At 36.7% G+C, this 23,388-nt stretch overlaps 1 protein-coding gene across 1 annotated transcript in view; it reads right to left on the minus strand.

Annotated features, from left to right (window-relative positions):
- Positions 1–23,388, minus strand: part of SRD2 (snRNA activating complex family protein) — a 123,976-nt gene that overhangs the window by 34,890 nt on the left and 65,698 nt on the right. The window lies entirely within an intron of this gene.

Below are 23,388 nucleotides of genomic sequence, written 5' to 3' on the forward strand. Positions count from 1 at the left end.
TCTAGGCCTCGTCGACTTCCTTTGTCTAGCTTTGCGTGCTGTTTCAACACTTCCAGATGACATTATCTTAAGATTGGTCCAGTCCTGTTCTGGCTTTCCTATTCTATCTGCCAGATTGGCAAGATGAGGCTTGCAATGGAGATTCACGACATGGGATGCGTGTTGGCACATTGTTCTATGTTGTAATATGTTTCTATATGTTCACATGGCATGATGCATTCATCTGAAGATTATTCTTATGATTTAGGTCCTTACCTATCTGTTTGTAATATGATTAGTTTGTCTTGGAAATTAATGATCAGATAAGCCAATTTGCAACTCGCTATCTTGTATATAAGTAGGGTAATAGTTTTAGACTAAATGGCGCAAGGTGGCAGCATGAGGTGTGGCAAAAGTGATAGATCGTTGAAGGTAGAGTAAAAGCAATTGGAAGGTTAGGTTTGTTGAAGGTTCATAGTTTTGAGGAATAATCAGTTGCAAACTTGCTAGTAATTGGGGTTGTAAGATCTGCATTTGCAGGCCAACTTGATGATAATCCAGTAATTCTTCCATATTGCGTGCTTTGTTTCTAAGTTTTTTTGTGCATTTCTATTGTCGCTAACTTTTGTTAAAAAGGTTACACATCTCCTTGGGGCATTCTCTAATCTTGGCTGCGTAAAGTGGTATCAAAACTAGTTCCGGTGCTTGTCGATAGCTGCAAGCACTTGGAATATCGTGTTTAACTTGCATCTCTTGTTGTTGTCGAGTGCAAAAAAATGAGTTTCTGATATACTTCAACCGGAGGCTAGTGCAAGGTGGTAAAAGAAGGATTCCCAATTGGAAGATCGGAGATCACACTCGTGAACATAGTTGTGGACTGGCAAAAGATCAGATCTGACCTACAATTGTGGTGTTGCACAAATAGGATTGATTGGTTGGTGAATTTGATAAGTGTTTTGGATACCAATCATACCTAATTGCTTGAGGCAAATTGTTTGTGTTGATAGATTGTCGAATTGGATTAGGACAGTCGACACTTGTGATCAGATCGTCGAACCTGAGGAATTGCAGATTGGCATCTTGGTAAACATGTCACCTAGAAGAGTGAACCCTAGAAAACTACAGCAGATGATGGAGGATTTCAAAAATGAGATAAGGACGGAGATCTGAAATGCTTTAGCTAGGGCTAGGAGAAACCCTAAGACTGAAGAAGAATTTGAGGAAGCAATTGAAGACCATGAGACAGTTGAAGTTGAGATACCTGCTGAGGAGGAGAGATTGTTAAGAGCTAAGGCACAAATGTGTAAGAGTCATAGAATTGATGTTGCATGCTTTACTGGTTCTTTACATCCAAAAGAATTGATATATTGGATTAATAAACTAGAGGATTACTTTGAGCTTGAAGATGTTAATGATCCACAGAAAATTAAGTTAGCACAGACTAAGTTCAAGTGTCATGTTGCCTTATTGTTGAAGGAATTGCAGAAAGATAGAGAACATAATGCTGAACCTAAGATAACCAGATGGAGGGTTATGGTTTCTAGACTAGAAGCTAAGTTCATATTAGATGCTTATGAACATTAATGGTTTAAGAGGTTACAGATCACAAGCAGAAGGACAACGCAAGTAGTAATGGGCTCTATATAATGGGTTTGCAATTAGAGTTTTTGAAATCTATGAGTGGTCTTCTTTCTAAGTTATAAGAATTGGATTTATGTTTATCCGAAATGGACCAAACTAATTGGAGGCTCTTGAATTGGACTTTGCATCCCACAATGGTTTCTTTAATCCAACACACATTATTGGAGCATCTGTGTGAAGGTGTGAGATCAACGGTTACTTCTTGTCTCGGTGAAATTATCAGAATAATAGCTCCTATTACACCTTATAGTGATAGCATCTTGAAGAAAGTTCTACAATTAATTGTTATCAGTTTATATGGATTTCATCATGTTAAAAGCCCTAGCTTTGGTAAAAGGGCTAAAACCTTGGAACTTATGGCAAAAACCAGATTTTCTACCATCATGTTGGATCTCGGTTGTGAAGGAATGATTCTTCTGTTGTATAAATGTTTCTTAAGTGATTTTAGGAAATATCATCCAGATATTGTGAGAGCTTGCATAAAAACTATTGTGTCCTTCATATCAGATGAGGATGATGATGTATGTAAACAATTACAATCAGATTTGTTGGCAACTTGGAGAGGGGAATATAAAATCTCACATACAGCTTATGAGCTCATGGAGGAATTGATTGAGCATAAGATTGAGAGGTTCAAGGATCGCATGATGCATAGTGTGTTGATATCGAAGGGCATACAGGTTTCAAGATCTCTGAAAATGTGCAAGAAACAAATGAGGAAAGAGAAGCTTTGTTTCACATGTCCGCATACTTGGTCACTTGATCACATTTGTTATATCCCAAATTTTGACCTAATTTAAATTATTATGGCCGTTGAGTTGAATGTGTTTTCTTTTCTATTCATGTGAAAAGGGTAGTTAAATATAACCATTGTATCCTATGAAATTGTTTAACTTTTAATGAGGATGGTTGTTATCCATTATTTGTCATATGATGATGGTAGTAGTTAGCAGTTGATTGGTTTCGGAATTATGGTTATTAACTAAATTCCTTGTTAAATATCAATGTTAAATGCTATTGTGGATTTATCATGGAACTTGGTACTATTGTGGAAAATTGTTGCACAGGTGATTGCAGGAGTAGACAAAGGGGAGAAGCATTGCATAACGGGATATACGGAATGGAGTACTACCTTAGTCCATCTATCTGATTGAAAGGTATGACCTCTAACTATCTTGGTAAGGACCTAGCGACTTGTATAGCAAGGTACAATCATTGGACACGCATGAGAGGTAGAATCATTGGACACGCCTGAGCTATTAGATAAACATTAAAAACATTAATGATATTAACTTAATTAAAGTACATACCTTTATTGGATTATGGTTGACAGTTCCATCACTTCATTAAAAAACATATTTATGTACGTGCACATAGATATAAAAATAAAAGTGACACCATGGTATTATTTTTATACAAGATTTTATCTATTTGATACGTACATTTAAATGCATGTACAAGAAGATAAAATAATCTTCCAAATGAAACATGTATTTAGATATACATATTTAAAAGATACGACCTTGGATAAACATTTAATATAATGCCATCTTAATAAAATATATTTACATGTAAGTAAATAAATATGCTTATAACTTATCATTTTGATTTATAACCTTCAAGTTCTTTTCCATATTAATTTATTTTCTTTTAAAAGGATGAAATGTACACTTGGCATATGCTATTGGTGATTCAAGAAGACAAATGTTTTAACTCTTTAAGAGTTACGGCTTCTTGGAAGCCTTAGATATATCGAATGCCTCTTTATTTATGGAAGCCGAGAGAAGCCAGAATTATTACTATTATCATTTTTTTTACTTTCACATGATTTACCTATGCTACTTTTCTATGTTATTTCCATGATCAAACTTTGCTGAAAGTCGTAATTCATATTGGCTCTGAGAATTGCATTCAAATTGCTCACATTAAGGAACCAGTTGTTTAGCATCAAGCCAAAGCTCGCATTCCTTTAATTCAAACCAGGTTATGTGGTCTACCTATCAAATTAGATTGTTATTTGTTTTTCCTTCTTAAAACTGCTTTCGAAATTACAGCAAGTGGGGATGTGTCCATGAAATTCCGTAATGTATCTTAATATTGCAATATCAAATCGATACTCCTGTAACGCCCCGCCAAGGGATCCAAAAGAAATAACCTAAAGTTTGACTAAGTTTGATAGCATTTTTTTTTTAAAAAAGAAAGTATAACATACACATCAAACACAAAGTAGCGGAAGCAATAACATACATAACAGGTTGCATTCCTTAAAGATCCCATGACATTGAATCACATTTAAAATCTAATCTAAAACTAAGTCCATCATTTAATACATCCATAAGAAAGAATAATGAAAAGTCCAATGTCCATAAAATATACAATTGTTCCGAATGCCTCTTGGCAAATTAATTCGGAATGCTCATTCATCCACTGTACATGTCACAGGGTATGAAAGGCTTAAAAGAATATACATAAGCAAGATAAATATACATCATCCTCTTCGGATCCATGATACACGTGCAATAAAATAAATGAAACCATCCATCATACATAATAAATCCATACATCAAGAGATATACATCCATCATAAAATGATACAACATCCAACATATAATATAACCATCTATCACAATGATCCATGAACAGAATGAAGGTATATGCCAACAAGAATACTCCAGCCACGGTGTCTCGGACGGATCTCAATGGTAAGAGTAAAAAGCACTACCACCCGACCACGTGGAACCTAAATGGTCCACTCCCACCGCGCTAAGGAGATAGTCTCAAGTCCCAAATAGGATAACAAAACATATAACATAAATACTCTCCAAGTCCAGGAAATCCTATAAGTATGCTAACTCAAAGGTTCCTAAAATAGATTGACATCTCAACCCAGAGGCACCACAAAGACACGTAGGTATCTATTATGTAAGCGGGAAAGTGTCATCGCACAAATCACGTTCGGAGTTACCCGAGCAGTCCCTTAGGACTCTCGGGTCCCTAGTGATCCCTGCGGCCTAAGTGACAACAGTATCCTCTCGCACTGACAAGGCATACTACGGAATGCAAGGTCATAACCAAGCGTTCTCTCTACTCCAATCCTAGTTTGTAATAGCACTCATGGCATGGGCGAGAACATACAAATATCTCTTTTTAGGTTCATTTAAGTTAGTATTAAGTGTAAAGTTATCACTTATTAAACAACTTACAATGGGTTACCCCCAGGACCACTTAGCGTCCCCGGCCCCCATTGCAAGCCACTTCCCGAAACTGCATAAAGATAACCTACCCTAAGCTCATGAAATCACAAATCACATAATCATAGCAAAATCACCTCAATCCTATACAAGTGACTGGAAAGCATCATAAAGATAATCATAGTTATCACATCAGTTCTCTACGAGCAATTGGAAAGCAACAAGATAAATCAAAATATCCATCGGTTCTCAACAAGCAACTGGAAGTAATCCAACAATATTGATCAATGACTCATAATGGTTATTCAGGTGTCTCATAGCATACATTCCACTATTTCACCAAGACACTGAAAACATAATAATCAACAAAACAAATATACTCATCATAAACATACCATCACATAAATGGTTGAGCAATAATGACCAAGATCGAGTCAACATGATACCACACTAACAAAACCCCCAAGCCTCTGGTAGACGTCCTATAACTTGATCAACAATCTAGTCAACCCAAAAGAATCCCAAACATACATAGCATAAGGAAAACAAGATACAAGCACATTTCTTTCAATTTTAAGTTGAATGTGGAGATGGAGTTTCCATTTCAAATTTTACTAACAAGTGATGGAATATTTTCATCGTTTTCCTTATAGTAAATTTAAATAATAGCTTAGTATAAAATAAATATTTACCCCATGATCAATTTCCCAAATTTACTAAGGTAAACATTATTATATTGACTCTAAGCTGATGATGATAAGATTCCCGTTGATTTTCATTAATCTAGACTTAAATTAAATGATCACCTAATTTAAAATAATTAATTAATATCTTTAATTAATTGTTCACAATATATATCTTATAAACAAAATATTATTAAGTAATATTTTATTTATATATAAAAAGTATTACAAATATTAATCTTATTAATAATTATTATTAATAAAATTAATAATTAAAAATTTATACATATAAAAAAAACTATTAACAAATGTTAATAATTTAAAAATGATAAAATAGAATGTTAAAAAAAAAACCCTGCGTTTATAGCCCACGTGGTTTTAAATTAAAGTTGCCGACCGCAGGCCAGGCTATTGCGGTCAGCGGCAACAGTGCCGCAGGCAAAAAGTGGGGACGGGGTGGAGTAAAACCCCCCTTCCCAAAGTCATTTCATTTTTTTTTTTTTTTTTTATTTTTATTTTTTTTAAATATATATGAAACGAATTTCCAAGAAAAACGGCGTTTTTATGAAAAACGCGTTTTTTATAAAAAACGTTTTAACAACAGAACTTTGTAAATAATGAATTCGATTATAATCAAACCTATTTTAAAAAGAATATATATTTACTGTGTAAATATATATATATATATATATATATATATATTCTTTTACCGAAAGTTCAGAATTAAATCTGATAGACAAAAATCTAGATCCCCATTTCTTATTTTGTTATCAATATTTTTAGAAGATTTTCCAATAAGATTTCTACCCTTTTTGATAAGTTTTCACAATTTTCAATCTATTGGGAAGAAATTATATTGATCAATTAAAACATCCCATATACAGAATAATTTTCCAATATCCAGAATTCACAAGCATGATATATATATATATTCTTTACCAGAATTATCCAAACAATTATTTAGCAAACACGAAGAAGACAGGAATTAAAAGAACGTATTTGAATTATGCAAATCTTCACAAGTGTCTACCTGGACACTGATGCTAATTTGCCACGCTCCAGAAATTTGTAGAAAACAATTCCCCTTTCAGAACTTTCTCCTTCTCTGAAATTTTTCCTTCTTCTCCTCCAAAATTTCCAGCCCCTTTGAAAAATGAACCCCCAATTTGTGATAAAGGAGTTCTCTCCCTATAATCGGGGCATTAATCGTGCATTCCCCTCAGAGAACTCTTTGCTCACACCTTTTTAACTCTTTATTAACTTTCATTTATCTTTCTTTTATCTTTTCCATGCACATACAATAATCCATTAAATTAATTTATTTAATTTTTACTTGACCTCTTTTTAAATTGATTTATTCAATTTAATCTCATGCACGTATTATGCAATCATAAAATTTTTAATAATTTAATTTTCTTTTCCCACTTCTAAATTTATTTTTGAACAATAATTTTGATAACTATCTATTAATTTTAATAATAATATTATTTAGCATTTATTTTAAAAATGCACTCCAAATATATATATATATATATATATATATATATATATATATATATATATATATATATATATTATTAAATTAATTAAATATCATCATGTTCAAATTTAAACTTATAGATTTATTCTCAATTTTAATTCTTTTTATATGACTCTTTTATATAATTAATTTCTCAATTAATAAAATATTAACATAACAAATAATTTTTCATTAAATTAAATTATTAATTAAATCTTTTTTAATTAGACTTAATTAACAGAAAATTCACCAAAACTCATAAAGTAAAAATACGAAAATCCATCATAGTTAAACACATACAAAATTCAACTAAGGGTTTAAAATCACGAATTAACGTCATCCGACGCATTCGAAAGGTACATGACTCAGATACTTATCCTAATTGTCAATTAGGACGAATGACTCAAAGGTTTAGGATTTGGACTTCAGAATTTATCTCCCCTCTCTTACCATTGAGATAATGCGATAAGGTACGCTCATCTTGGCAATTCAGGGAAGTCGATACCCAGTACCTGCAACCTGCATAAAACCCACGCATGTACATACACAATATATACTAAGCTAAACAGGCAATGGCAAGAAGTGGTGCATCGTGTAGATCCCGACTAGCAGGTGACTATGACTCCCTTCCTTAACCATGTCATAAACATCATACATAAAGAAAACAAACACGCACACCATACACATGCAGTATGGGGTAAGTATCCATCATAAAAGACATAAGATAATCCATCTAACTAAACATCATCAATAATCTAACAGCATTATAATAATCATCATGCACACATGAAGTATAGAGTACTAAGTAATCTCATCATATATCAACTGAGTCTGAAACAATATCTAATAATCTCAAGATAATGCTACTAATTATCAAACATAAAACTTGGCCTAAAAGAGTTTGGCAATGATAGCAAAAATGTAACTAGAAAAAATATAGACTAGGGGCAGGCACTACAACTCCATGAGTCTAACCTTTCCATGCTAAGTCAAGACTGATTGCACATGATAAGTCCTTACATCTTTGTTTACTGAAGAATTTCCAGAATCAAACTAATTTATTTTCTTTCCTTGCAAGCTATTAAGATCATTTTCAAGTTATAGAAACTATGATATGATATACTGGAATATGTAATATGCTTACACAAACTGAGGTTCAGCAGAAGGAGTTGGATTATTCTAACACCTGGGACTCTCGTAGCTGTATGGCCAAGGAAGAGGATGAAGAGGTGAGAGAGAGAAATCTGTAATAACATGAAACAGAATCAGTTGTGACATAACAATTATTTATTATTTTAAAAGGAATCATTTAATAGCTCATGCATGTCCATATTTCTTGTTTCCCTGTTGTCAAGTCAAGCGGTGGTGATCGGGAAATAAAAAACCATCCAAAAACCTTGGCCAAGGTCGTTAAAGGCATGCTAGAGATATGTCTGTCCATGTAGTGCTAGTTATTCAGACATGTCTGTCCATAACTGTGTGGACATTCTAAACATCAGTATTTCTCGGATGGCTGGACTAGTAGTACCCCAAGCCTAGTCCCGAGGTAGGGAGGACATTTCTTTTCAAAAGATTGTGTGAGGATGGATATGGTCCGCAGTTGGGAGGTTAAGCCTAGGTCAATGCTTCTCCTCTTATCCGAAAGTTGAGGCTTGCACAACCAATTAAAGATTCATCAATTACTTTTTAGTAAGTTCTTTCCATATCTCTGCTATGCATTTATTTTCCTCCTACATCATAGTAGTATACAAAGAATGCTAGGAATAATTATTTCAGTTAAACGTTATTTCAATTAATCATTATTCAGTTAGTCATTATTTCAATTAATCGTTATTTCTGTTCATGTCTCATGAAATGGATCTTATGTTCGGAAGTTAGCTGAGTAATTAATTTCATTTCTACTTGAAAACAATTATTAGTTCTTTCTTTTTCTATTAAGTAAATTCATTTGTTACAACATGTTGTGAGGTTTTCACAACATCGCCCCAAATCTTTGGGGACCCCCCTTTTTTCAAGCAGGCCTTGGCAATTTTCGCGGGTGCTGTAAGTCTTTGTTTGCCTTAGTGAATTTTCGGAGTTGTCTAGAGGTTTCGAATCGGTAATTTTACACCTTGGACGTCTTGGTCTCTAGGAGGGATTCAGTTTATTTTCACCTGGTGCTAAACTTGATTTTCCGGAACATGTAATTTTGTCCTTAGGCCAAATAGAATTCAACAACAACATTTGTTTGATGGTTAAAATAATATCTAGCAGGACAAATTTGCAACTTTCGGACTTAGATGGATTTTTTGGAAATTTGATATAATTGTATATGCTTGAGCATTTTCAAAATGAATTTGTGGACTTAGTTGTTTTGGAATTCTAAAAAAAACTTTGATGGTGAAAAGAAATTTTTTGATGATGAAATTGAATTTTGAATGAAATTGAATTGCCAAATAAGGATTTATTTTAAGTGAAAATTGAAACTGTATAGCAAAAAATTGAAATCGGATTGAAGTGCAAAATTTGATTAAGTTGATATTAAATTACCTAGAGGGGGATTTCAAAATTTTAAAAAGAAGTGAAATTGAAATTAATATTAAAATCATATTTTTGGGCTGAGTGATTGTAATTTGGAAATTTAATTTGGCCCCCTTTGTATGTTAAATTCAATGTATTTTAAGGCCTAAGAGAGGTGAAATTCAAGGTAAATTATTGGATCCACAATGGGGAAGGTTTAAATCTATATTAGAGGCCTACATGACTTTTTTTTTTTAAATTTAATTTTAGGGCTTATGGTTATTTCGGATTTGGCTATTTTAAACCCCTTATTTAATTTTATTTCCCTCCAATGCAAGTAGGCCCTATTCAAGGAGGCAAAAGTTTGGTATAAGAAGAGACTCCTCTTCGTTTCTCATTCCAACTTCTTCCATTCTGTTGAGAAGCGAATTAGTGTGGAGGGGGAGCATGGTTGATTGTGAGGTCTGATTTTCCGATTTTTGGCAACAATTTTCTGCCCTAGATGGCCGAAATTTGCAATAGGGCAGAGTTTTAAAGTGCAGACCCAAATTTGCAGCAGAGGTGCAATTTTGAGGGCAGAATTTTGGAGGTTGGCGATTTCGGCTTGGGGGGGTTGTGATTGCTTCCTGGGGCAATGATTTCTGCCCTAGCTGGGCGATTTTGAAGGTCTGAAATTGGCCAAAGGGCAACAAGGTTGTCTTGGAAAGTCTGATTTTTGTAGAATTGGGCAAATTTCACGAGGCAGAATTTGCATGAAATCTGATTTTGCATATTGGAGAATTTTCAAGAGAGACAAAGTTGGTGAATTCTGATTTTCGCTAGAGATTCATTATTTGCAAGGACTGAATTTTTGAGATCAGATCTGAACTTGAAGAGGCCCGATTGTTGGTAGAAGGTAGATTTAAGGTAAGATTCTCATTCATTTTTAGAGGTGAAGATTGGTTTTAAAGGCGGATTTTATTCTTTGTTCTTGCTTGGTTTGTTTCCCTTATCTTCTTCTTGCACTTTTCATCCACCACTTCATCATCTCCATTAATAGGCTGAAGTTGGGAGATATAAGTGTAGATTTCATGATAGGACACTTGAAGAGGCAGAAATAAGCTAGACCACCCTAGGATTGAAATTGGGAGATATAAGTGTAGTCCATCCTAAGATAACAAAGAGGCAGAAATAAGTGGTAGTCCCACCCCTAGGATTTAAATTTGGAGATTTGTAAGTGTAGAGATTGGATTTAGAGAGGCAAAAATAAGCTAGATTCCATCAATAGAAAGAAGTTTGGAGATTGATAAATGTAGTCCATAACATTTAGAACAAAGAGGCAGAAATAAGTGTTTAGGATGGTGGATGTTAGTACAAACAAGAACCCAAAGGGAACAAATACCAAAAAAAGACAAGGAAGACATGATGCCAAAGACCACCTTCTTCTCGAAAGTGAGGCGAGTAAGTGACACCAACAATTGACACAATGAACACGGTGCAATTGAAAGGCATGATAGTGGTAATGATGGATCAGGCGGCCAAGTTCTTTCAAGATAATCAGGATGCTTACTTCATTCATCTAAAGCAGAATTGGTTACACGAACGCAACAGGGGAGTTACCAGGTCGTCAAAGCTCACCCGATCAGATTTCAAGTCGAAGTATGGTGACCTTATTGTGCTTCTCAGCCGGATCATGGGCATGGCTCAAGGTATGCAATTCGAGAACTGGATATACTATTTTATTAATGAAATTGAAAATGGAAAGAGAAAATTTGATTAGGCTAGAATTATAAGTGAAAATTTAGAGTTGTAACTTATGACAATGCAAAATCAAAAGCAATTCTATATGGGGTACTACCTCTTTTATTTGATTTAGAGGCGGTGAAAATTGAAAAGTGAATCTCAAAGAAGAGTGAATTTCAAAGAAAAGCAAATTTGGAGGAAGTGATTTGAAAATATTTGAGGCTAGGGAAGGCTTTGCTATTCATGCAAACCAAATTCAAATAGGAAGGTTAGAAAAGACCAGGAAGGTTAAGGAAGGCAAGGATAATAAAGGAGGAAAGCGAGACGAAAGGTTGAAAGAGGTCAAGTTCGATTTCAAGGGGGTGGCCAAGAGCAAGACTCTCAAATTGCAAGGAGGTTCACGTCCGAGCAAGCCACCGAGGCCAAGGTAAGATTACCCCAAGTGCATGGAGACGTCACCCTTTCAAGGTTAGGACATCAAGTACAAGCAAGTTCAAGTGGTGATGAGAAAGTTTCTGAGCTCAAGCATCGAAGGCTTCACCTCATCTCAAAGATTAAATTAATTAATAAGGTTGATGAGGTGGCAATTTCCTATGCATGCAATTAAATCATGCCAAGTGTCCTATGTTCTCATTGGCTGACAAATTATTGTAATTTTCTCATTGGCCCATAAAGTCAGTGCCCTCATGTAATTGGTTGAATGATGGTAACCCTAATTAGGGTTTGTAAGGTTTAATCTTGGCCCTTGATTTTGCCTCTTAATCTTGGCCACTCGTAATTTTGAGCCTCTATATAAGGTCATTTTGTTCTCATTTGTAAAGGGGAGTTATGTTGGAGAATTGTTGCCAAAATACTATCAAAATTGTTCTTTATTCATTGTTGTGGCTTGCATGGTGGATATAAATGATTATTTTGGTGTATTTGCATGTTTCTTCTCATCTCTCAAATTAAAGTAGGATTTCATTTCATGTTGTTAGAGTAGAAGTAGATGGCTAGTTGTATGATGATGTTAGTGAATGTTTGATAGGGATCTATATACTAGGCCACTAGCATCCTAGTGGCTTGTTAGGAAGCCTTGTGTGGTAATCTAGTCCGATCGCTCCCAAGTTCTACTTGCATTTCATCTTTCCACTTGTACTTCAAGTTGGGTTGGAAGATAGGTCTTAGTGTGAAAATCCTAAGAGTATCCCTTAGAATCATTGCACCAGTGGAGGTAGTGTTGCTGGCAAGCTTCCATTTGGTTGCATCCCTGTCCATTTGCTAATTTCTTCATTTATAGGAGTAGTAGTAGAGCAGTAAGCAATTAGTGGTAGGAGTAGTTGAAAGTGAAAGTGATCAATGAGAAAAGGAACAAGTCAAGCAAAGCAAAGTACCACCAAGTTATCTTCGAATGAATAACGTAAGCCCGCCTATGTGATTAACTAGCAAATCACATTAATATAACTGAATTAGTATCCACAAGTGTAAGGAACCTTGGTGTTTTCTCATGTTCTTCATGAGTATTTAATTTTCAAGAGAAGGTTGAGTGTTTGATATTCCATATCAAGTATTCAATTGCTATATGTTATGTAGTGGTACAAAACTGACATCAACACAACATTTATGAGGACAACAAGGAAGAAGAGTCAGCTCAAGAAATTCAGATCAGCACTGAGGAAGTTAGGAGTCCTATAGTTCAGCTCCAACATAATAATACCCAAGCTTGCAAAGAGATGGAATCAGCTCTGGGTAATGTTGAGGAATATTCTAGCATCTTATTTGGTGACCTAGAAGTGGTTATTAACAACCCTTTTAATGACGATGTAAATCTACAAGATATTTCTGAGATAGAAAATGAGCCTTTCTATGAGAACGAATTATTTGAAAATGATGACATGATAGCATGTGAGGCCATACATTTAGAGGAGGAAACTACACTTAATAAATCTGAAAACAGTGCAGTAGATGATGAAATTTCTTCCAACCCAGGGGCTGTTCAAAACTGTAATGATGAGCTAGACGACAAGGATGACACTAAACGAGCTGATTTGAATGATCAACCAGAAATTTCATGCCTAGATGAGGAATTTAGGGCATATAACTTGGAGGATAAGCTCAAAGTTTCGGATGATATGGTTGTTGCAGCCTTAGTGCATTTTGATAATATCCATAAAAGTCTTTAAGTAACTTTGTGGGACGTTCAAATTGAGTAAAAGGAAAAGAGGATAGTGAGTGGCTACACCTACACACACTAAAAAGGGCATTGAAAAAGATGAAATCAGATTACTTGAAGTTTCTCAAAGATAGAGATATGGCCATCAAATAGGCAGATGATAAAGAGGAGGAAGTAGATGAGCTTTGTTTTCAATTGAGTGCGACACAATACTCATTATACCAAGCTGAAAAACAGATCTCTACGCAGCCACTCACAAGGAAGATGGTCCTAATTTCCTAGAAGTGGTTATTAACAACCCTTTTAATGACGATGTAAATCTACAAGATATTTCTGAGATAGAAAATGAGCCTTTCTATGAGAACGAATTATTTGAAAATGATGACATGATAGCATGTGAGGCCATACATTTAGAGGAGGAAACTACACTTAATAAATCTGAAAACAGTGCAGTAGATGATGAAATTTCTTCCAACCCAGGGGCTGTTCAAAACTGTAATGATGAGCTAGACGACAAGGATGACACTAAACGAGCTGATTTGAATGATCAACCAGAAATTTCATGCCTAGATGAGGAATTTAGGGCATATAACTTGGAGGATAAGCTCAAAGTTTCGGATGATATGGTTGTTGCAGCCTTAGTGCATTTTGATAATATCCATAAAAGTCTTTAAGTAACTTTGTGGGACGTTCAAATTGAGTAAAAGGAAAAGAGGATAGTGAGTGGCTACACCTACACACACTAAAAAGGGCATTAAAAAAGATGAAATCAGATTACTTGAAGTTTCTCAAAGATAGAGATATGGCCATCAAATAGGCAGATGATAAAGAGGAGGAAGTAGATGAGCTTTGTCTTCAATTGAGTGCGACACAATACTCATTATACCAAGCTGAAAAACAGATCTCTACGCAGCCACTCACAAGGAAGATGGTCCTAATTTTACAACCAAGGAGATCGTACAAATTGTAGAAGAGATCCATACCCTTGGTCAATAAGAAAGTGAATATGGCGATTCCGCTTTCTCCTACTAAAAGAGGCACACTATGATTAAGAAGGCCTCAAGGACCAGCCAAAAGTCAACCACAAGAATTTTGATTTTTACAACAGCAGTTATGTACCTTCACAAAATCATGAGGGAACAATTTTGCCACATGAGGCTGAGGATAGACCAAGTGATACTAGTTCTAAAATTTCATGTGATGATCTGTAATGTCCCTACCATTAGGGTTACATTAGAATACATAATCATTGTAAAAGATTGACCTGATCACAATAAATCTAGTTAAATAGCTTATATCCTTAAGAACTAATTAACATTTGCAACAAATGTTCTCCACTGGCATAGCCCAGAGCATATACAATATTCATCTTAGAATGCCCTCCACCAAGTTATACTTGGATCATTCTCCACCAATTACACTTGGATCATAATGTGACATTCATATTAAATGTCCTCCACCAAGTTTATACTTGGATCATTCTATAACATTCACAATAAATGCCCTCCACCAAACATAGTTTGGATCATATCATGACATTCGCAATGAATGTCCTCCACCAAGTATTACTTGGGTCATAAAGATTATATCCATTAAGTATTCCAAATATCTATTATGAATTAAAACAATATATTAATTATTTATTCCATCAAAAAATGTACTAACTCCAAATATCTATTATGAATTAAAATAATATATTAATTATTTATTCCATCAAAAAATATACTAACATCTTATAATCTATTAATGGCTCTTATAGTATCAAATATTTAATTATATTCTTGAATTGAAAATTATTTTCCCAACATTATTTGAATCACAATTTAAATAAATTCCCAATTTCCCACCCATAAATATAAAAGAAAAGTCATGTAATAAATATCTTTAACAAATAAAAAACAACTTTTCTAATTAAATAAAAACTTACCTTTATATTACATACCTTTTATATTTGACTTCCACTAATTTCGGGTTTCATCTTATGACTTATATCCTCACCTTTTTCAGAGTCAAGGTTTGACTATAATATGAAATCCTTAATATGGAAGATTCCTTATACTTGATTTGCCCTCATTTTACTTTGCACTTTATTTTCTCATTTTCCATCCGCTCATTTAAGATTGCTTTTTCTTCATATATTTTACAGTGGGGTTATTTTATTTGGTCCATATAATAATGGGCTTGATGAATGTGAAAAGTCACCCCTTTGTTTAACAAATGATCTAAGAGATATTTTTCCCTTTCAATACTCCCTCCATGTCGTATAGTTGTCCACTTAAATATATAGTAGTACATTTTGGACACGACTATTCGAAGTGGTGTGTGCTCTATTAATTATATTCATTTCTAATAATTATTCATTTAATCTAATATTATTATTGTAAAAATAGTCCATAGTAACTATTATGGTATCTTATTAGTATTTTACTTGTGCTATCTGATTATTTATCTAATAAATATTATTTGATTGTATGTATTGACAACTATATTTTATTATTCTAATATATTTAATTTATCTTATATTAGATGCCTATCAATTATAACTAAAAATATAATTATTATATTTTTCTATAATTGGGAATATTACATGATGATCCTTTCCTTGGTGGAGGTATTAACTTGATTAGTGACACTATGTTGAATTAGAAATTCAAAAATTTTCCTTAATGCATAATGAAAGCTTCTATAATTCATCTAGAGATTTGTCACTCAGTTTTCATCATTTGGTAGCTGTTAATTTATTGGTTGGTGATTTTTTCTTCGTCTATGCTTTAGCTATCAGTGGCATTGTCAGATTCGCCTTGGAATATGAGAGTGATTGAGTTGCATGGGCATTTGTGGAGACATGACCATGTGCTACATATTGTACCTAAGATGGATTTTTCCCTATACATGGAAACAGTGTCACCTTCAGCATCATACTTAATGCTAGCAAATCTTATAGCAGCAACATTTGGTGGCCTAATAGGTTGTTCCTCGTGCATATTGGAGGTGTTCTTGACATATATTGGGTGGATTACTCATTTAGATGATTACTATAAGAAAACGGTAGAATGATAAACATCTATTTCTACTCCTAGGATCATATGGATAGCCTGATTTGGGGTCTATGTGTGGACAAGATGAGTGCTTTGCTTCTTATGGATTAACATAAGTTGTTTCTCAGCTTGAGGTTTAGTGTTTTGATTTCTAGAGTGACGGAGCAGATTGGTGAAGCAATGTTTTCCAAACTGACTTGGGATCCAACAAGCTTTTGGAGAGATGAGTTGCATCCCAATTTTTGGCTTCACAGTGTGGTATGTCCAGATTTCAATTGTTGCAAATTGGGCTATAGAGCTACTTGAAGATTTATATGGGATACTGGTATAATTGCAGATTCATGATTCCTTGAGGACAAGCAATCTCAAGGAGGGAGGACTATAATGTTCCTTTTTTGGGACATTAGAGAATTGCAAACCCACTTCATTTAATATTCAAAAAACGTATCTTATTTAGAGCTGAATGAAATTATTAAAAGTCATTATAGTATTGAAAGGGAGAAAAAGGAGATAAAAAGGGGAAGAAAATGGAAAAGAAAATTGGGAAACTGAATAGTCCAACTTTGAGCATTAAAAGGAGGGAAGCTAGATTCATTTGGCATGTTTTGGTTTCAGATTTCTCTTCAAGAAATTGGGAAAGCTTCGAGCTTTTTTTCTAGAACCTGGGGACAGAAACCTTTAGGCTATCCTGGTGGATTGACCGCAAACCCGGTTCATTATTTGTCGTGAATTCACAACAAAGTTCACATATGGAGTTACAGGTTATTTTCAAGTTTTTTCCAATCTGGTTGTTACTACTCTGTTTAAGATTAAATTTTGTGATTGTTGTCATATTATTGAATATTATAATGCAATAACATTTCTAAGGTTGTTGATTTGAGTATTTGTTGGTTTTATAGTTGGATAATTATTGAATTGTTGCATGCAATTGTTGTTTAAAATTTTTGTGATACATTTGGGGAACTTTGGAACAATATCTGGTTTGGGACAGTACATATTGGAGTTGATGAAATCCAACTCCGAAGACGCCCAAGATCACCTGCATGTGAAAACCTATCAAAGAGAAGCCAAAGAAGGAAGAGCGCGGAGCAAGGGGAAAACCCTAAATAGACATGAGAGAGAATATGCAAACACAAGAGAAAATGTATTTACAATATGCTATGATGAAAATACAATGAGGGAGCCCGAATATAAAGAGCTCAAGGAATCTTCTAGAACAAGCTAGAAGATGCTAGGAGATAAGTGTGACAACTAAGCATACATCCACAAAAGGTGGAAAGTCCTCGAACAATGTGAAAGGATAAGTATGACTTGGGAGAGAACAAACTCCCGTATTGTCAACAACTTTTAACAAACTCCTAGACTACAACTAATAAATAAATGCATTTACCTAAGTAAGCTTAAGTAAATAGAATAAATAATTAGTAAATTAATTATTTACTCTAACACCCCCCCTTAAGTGCAACTTAGGGAAATGCCTTAAGCTCACAAAACTAAGATAAAATGTAGGATGGGTCCCGGCAACAAGGCCATGTTAGGTACCCATGTACAATGCAACAAATGCAACCTCTGTAAAACGGGGAAAGATAGAAAACCATGTGGGAAAAACCCTCCTCCAAAAAGAGGTAAGAACATAATGAAGAACTGAAGAAGCCTCCAACTAGGGAAATGTCCCCTAAAACAGGAACAAGAAGTGATCATGAAGAGCATCACTGAAGCACGAAGAAGCCGCAAATCTGTCAAACTGCTGATCTGAAGAACATCCAAGGAAGAAGAAGGCACAAACCGAGCGTGTCTATATGGTAGATGATCCATCTCACCGAAATGCATACGTAGCCAGCCACTGCAATCGCCTTGTACATAGAATCAACCACTGAATACATAGTTCACACTATCGAACCATCGAACCACAGATGCATTAGAACAACAGAACAACCCCCCCTTAATGCAGACAGGGTGAGATGACAGGCAACTGAGAAGGTGGGCCAAAGTCTCCTACAAACAAACCAAGAACGACGAGAGAGGAAGAGGTACAAACACCTATAAAGACACGGTCAAACTGACTCTGCATGGGCTAATGTCGTGGAAGGGACACTCACTTGACAAAGGGAGAATGCCTAAAACAGCAAACAACTATCTCCCCCATGGTGCTTTATAAAAATAGTGCATGTACAACTAACTCAAAAACAACGTTCATGAACCCGAAATGCAAAAATGGCACTTTATCTCAGTACGATACATAAAAGTGCTTCAAAATGATAGCTACAATGACCAAAACTGAAAACAAGCTGATACAAAACAAAGTACAACCTACAACAAAGGAAACCATACTAGGAAAATGATCCTCGGGCCTAAAACACTCAAGATATCCACCATATAGCAAAAACACTAAAAATATGATAGAAAGAGCATGGGCCAAAATCTAAGAAAAAGGACCACATTTCTGAAAAGATGACAGAACCAGCTTTCCAAAAATATAAAGTTTTCAAAAAACAAACATGGGACGCAAAAGATATGCATGCCAGAGTCAAAAAAAAAACTTTAGACTTCAATTGAAAAAATGGGCAACAAAAAAGCATCAAAATCTAAAGATACCTACACCAATGTCTCCGTCTCGGAACCAGCGTTCTGGCACTTCTTTCGGATCGGAAAAATACCTCCGTATGCTCAAATTATGGCCAAAAAACCAAAGGCAGGTCCAAAATGACTTAGAAGGAGAGTGCAAGAGAAAGGATGATGCAGTGCTGACGTCAACATTTCACGTGATTAAAATTGATGGCCCAAAGCCTGTCAACGCAAAAAAGATGCCACGTGGCAAACACATGGCAAACTGGCTGACGTGGCAGGGGCCACGTGGCAATGCGCCACATGGCAACTCTGCCATGTATCACGCAGACTGCAGCTGAGTTGGCAGAAAATCCGCTGACGCAAGCGCTGACTGGCTGACAAGTGGCAAAACCTCCACGCGGGCGCTGATAGTGCAGAAACGCTAAGGGGGCGGAGCGGCAGGAAGTGGTGGTGCGTCGGTTAAAACCACCGGCAGAGATTGCTATCGGAGTGGCAGAAGTTGGTGGAGGCAGCGCAGAGAGAAGCGCCATGGCAGAGGCGATGCTCGGGGCGACACTGCCTGCGGCGGCCACTGCGGGCTGTGCACAGGTGGCGCAGTGGCGGCCCCGCAATGGCACGGCGGTGGCCCCTGGGCGGCGCGCCCCAAATAATTCTTTTTTGATAAATCGTCCGTACAGTCCGTACGGCAGCCTGTAGGGCTAAAAAAATTTGCCTCCTGGAGCCATGTCTCCAAAAACGAAAAGTTTTATATGAATGTTGACTGCAAACGGCCTTCCGGATCCAATGGCAGTGTCCGTTTGGGCTGAAAGTGCTCCAAAAATTTGCTGATCCCTTAATTTGACGAAAAAATGCACAAACAAACTAGGGTTTGTGACTCCAAATCACGGCTTCAAAAATCCTTCAACGAAGCAACAGCAAAGAGGCTCTGATACCATGTTGGAGTTGATGAAATCCAACTCCAAAGACGCCCAAGATCACCTGCATGCGAAAACTTGTCAAAGAGAAGCCAAAGAAGGAAGAGTGCGGAGCAAAGGAAAAACCCTAAATAGACATGAGAGAGAATATGCAAACATGAGAAAATGTATTTACAATATGCTATGATGAAAATACAATGAGGGAGCCTGAATATAAAGAGCTCCAGAAATCTTCTAGAACAAGCTAGAAGATGCTAGGAGATAAGTGTGACAACTAAGCATACATCCACATAAGGTGGAAAGTCCTCGAACAATGTGAGAGGATAAGTATGACTTAGGAGAGAACGAACTCCCGTATTGTCAACAACTTATAGCAAACTCCTAGACTACAACTAATAAATAAATGCATTTACCTAAGTAAGCTTAAGTAATAGAATCAATAATTAACAATTAATTAATTATTTACTCTAACACCCCCCCCCCCTCCCAAAAAGAGGTAAAAACAACATGCTGAAAAAAACATGAAGGAAGGATGGCCTCAACCAATCCCCCCAAGGACAACTTCCGTAACCCCAAGCATTGACCGCAACTGAAGAAAGCATGGAGATGCAAAAGGTTTAGTGAAGATGTCTGCAACTTGACTAGCGGTAGGAATGTACTCTAATGCAATAACACCATCCTGGATCACCTGACGGATGAAATGCATATGCAACTCAATGTGCTTGGTACGCTGATGTTTCACCGGGTTGCATGAAATGTGGATGACACTCTGATTATCGCACCACAAAACAGTGGGACAATCAGGAGGAAATCCAAACTCAGTCATCAACTGACGAAGCCGTAAAGCCTCCTAACTAGCAAGAACTGCGGCCCTGTACTCAGCCTCTGTAGATGAAAGTGCTCGAGCATGCTACTTCTTGCACGACCATGTGATGGGACCAAAGCCAAGGCAAAACACGAAGCCAGAAGTAGACTTTCGATCATCAACATCACCGGCCCAATCTGAGTCAGTGTAGCCAACAATGTGTGGAGTCCCCGTAGTGTAATGAATGCCATACATAAGTGTACCCTGAATGTAGCGCAGAATATGCCTAGCAGCTTGCCAATGACTCTCATGAGGGTCCTGAGAAAATTGAGAGACTAGGCCAACCACAAAAAAAAGATCATGGTGGGTGTGTGTCAAGTACAATAGGCTGCCAACCAACTGCCGATACAAAGTAGCATCTACTGTAGATGAGGAGAGACAAAGTAACACCCGACTGAAATGGTGTAGGAGCAGCCTTAGAATCAAGCATGTGAAAGCGACGAAGCATGTCAAGAGCATACTTCTATTGATACACAAAAATGCCAGTAGGAGACTGATGAATCTGAAGACCAAGAAAGTAGTGCAGCAAACCAAGATCAGTCATCTTGAACTGGTCCATTAGTGCACGCTTAACATCCTGGAGCATGGATGACAAACTACCTGTAAGGATAAGATCATCAACATACAAAACAAGAATCAAAATCTCATCACCAAGATGCTGAATGTACACTGTGGGATCAGAATGGCAACGAGTGAAGCCAGTAGACAGCAGAAATGAGTCCATCTTCTCATACCAAGCCCTAGGGGCTTGTTTGAGACCATACAATGAACGTCGAAGCCTGCAAACCAAGGTGGGATCCTGCACAAAACCTAGAGGCTGCTCCATATAAATCTCCTCAGTGATATCACCGTGCAGGAAGGCACTTTTCACATCCATCTGATAAACTGACCATCCCTGTGAAGCTGCGAGGGATAAGACAAGGCGGATAGAATTCATCTTGGTGACAGGGGCAAATCTCTCGGAGTAATCAACACCCTCGACTTGCGAAAAACCCTTCGCAACAAGACGAGCATTATGCTTATCAATGGAACCATCAGCAGCATACTTAGTGCGATAAATCCACTTACAACGCACTAGTTTTCTCCCCTTGGAAAGAGAACAACGATCCCATGTGTGGTTCTTCATCAAAGAAGAATATTCCTCCTCCATTGCACTGTCCCATTCTGAATGTCTTGTCGCCTCCACAAATGTCTAAGGATCAATATTAACAGCATGACTGAGTAGACTAGAACCTTCCGTGTGAGAACAGGTGCGACGGGATGTGGATGGGTCACCAGCTAGAGATCCTGTAGCCTCAACAGCAGCTCGAGCCCATTTAGGCATTTGGGGAGGATCTTGTGGTGGAGGTATATCGAGATCACCATGATCATCATCCTCATCATCCGTGAAACAAAGTGGAGATGAAGAGGGAGTAGTGGGAGTTGGAGGAGGCACTAGAGGTGAGGAATGAACTGTAGGAGGACTCTCATCAAACTAGACATCCCGTCGAAATAGGACCTCTCTGGAATCAGGATCAAATAACCTATAAGCCTTTACATCCTCGCAGTAGCCAACAAAAATCAATTATTGGCTCTTTGGTTCATTGCTTTCCTCTAAGCATCAGGTACAAATGCATATGCCGTACTCCCAAAAACTCTGAATGACGACACATCAGGCTTGACACGGGACCAAGCCTCCTCAGGAGTCATATGTCGAAGTGCCTTGTGAGGCATCCGATTCTGAATGTAGTTGGCACAATTGACTGCCTCTACCCAAAAACATGAATCCATGGACCTAGACTGAATCATGCAATTTGCCATCTCCCCAAGGGTTCTGTTCTTTCTCTCGGCCACACCATTCTGCTGAGGAGTGTAGGGCACTGAAAGCTGATGCTGAAGACCATGCTCAAAACAAAAATCTCTGAAAGCCTGGTTCACATACTCCCCCCCATTATCCGTGCGTATCCACCGAATAGAAAGCCCAGACTACTTCTCTACAAATGCCTTGAAAACTCTAAATGAGTCGAAGGCATCAGACTTGTACTTAAGAAAGTACACCCATGTGCGTCTAGAGAAGTCATCAATGAATGTAAGCACATATCTAGCACCCGAAAAAGAATGAGTAGGAAATGACATGAGGTCACTATGAATCAACTCCAAAGGTGCTAAAGCACGAGTGGCTCGTCCATGTGGAAAAGAATCCCTATGTCGCTTGCCAAGTGCACATCCCTGACAAACACCATCTAGACAAGAAATCTGGGGAAGCCCAAGAACAAGTGCCTGTGTGCTCATCTGCTGAAGATATCTATAATTGACATGCCCAAAACATTCATGCCAAAGTCTACTTACTAAATCTGCATTGGCAAATAAGCATGAACCTGTGTCATCAAAAGACTCAAATCCATCAAATCTGTAGAGGCGTGATCCAGAGTCAACACTCCCAGTGGCCACGATCATCTCTGGATCATGCAAGTCCCAAATAACCACATCATGTGGTGAGAACTCGACTATCTTCACAGAGCCAGAGTGGCAATTCTGATAGATAGACAGAAGGTTCATCGAAATATCAGGAACACAAAGTACATCCTGTAGAGAGCCCCCGGCCAAAGCAACAATGCCAGAACCCAAAACTGAAAGT

Source organism: Cupressus sempervirens, chromosome 3 (assembly GCF_028749045.1).
Source record: "Cupressus sempervirens isolate cs-2001-9-10 chromosome 3, ASM2874904v1, whole genome shotgun sequence".
Classification (NCBI taxonomy): Eukaryota; Viridiplantae; Streptophyta; class Pinopsida; order Cupressales; family Cupressaceae; genus Cupressus; species Cupressus sempervirens.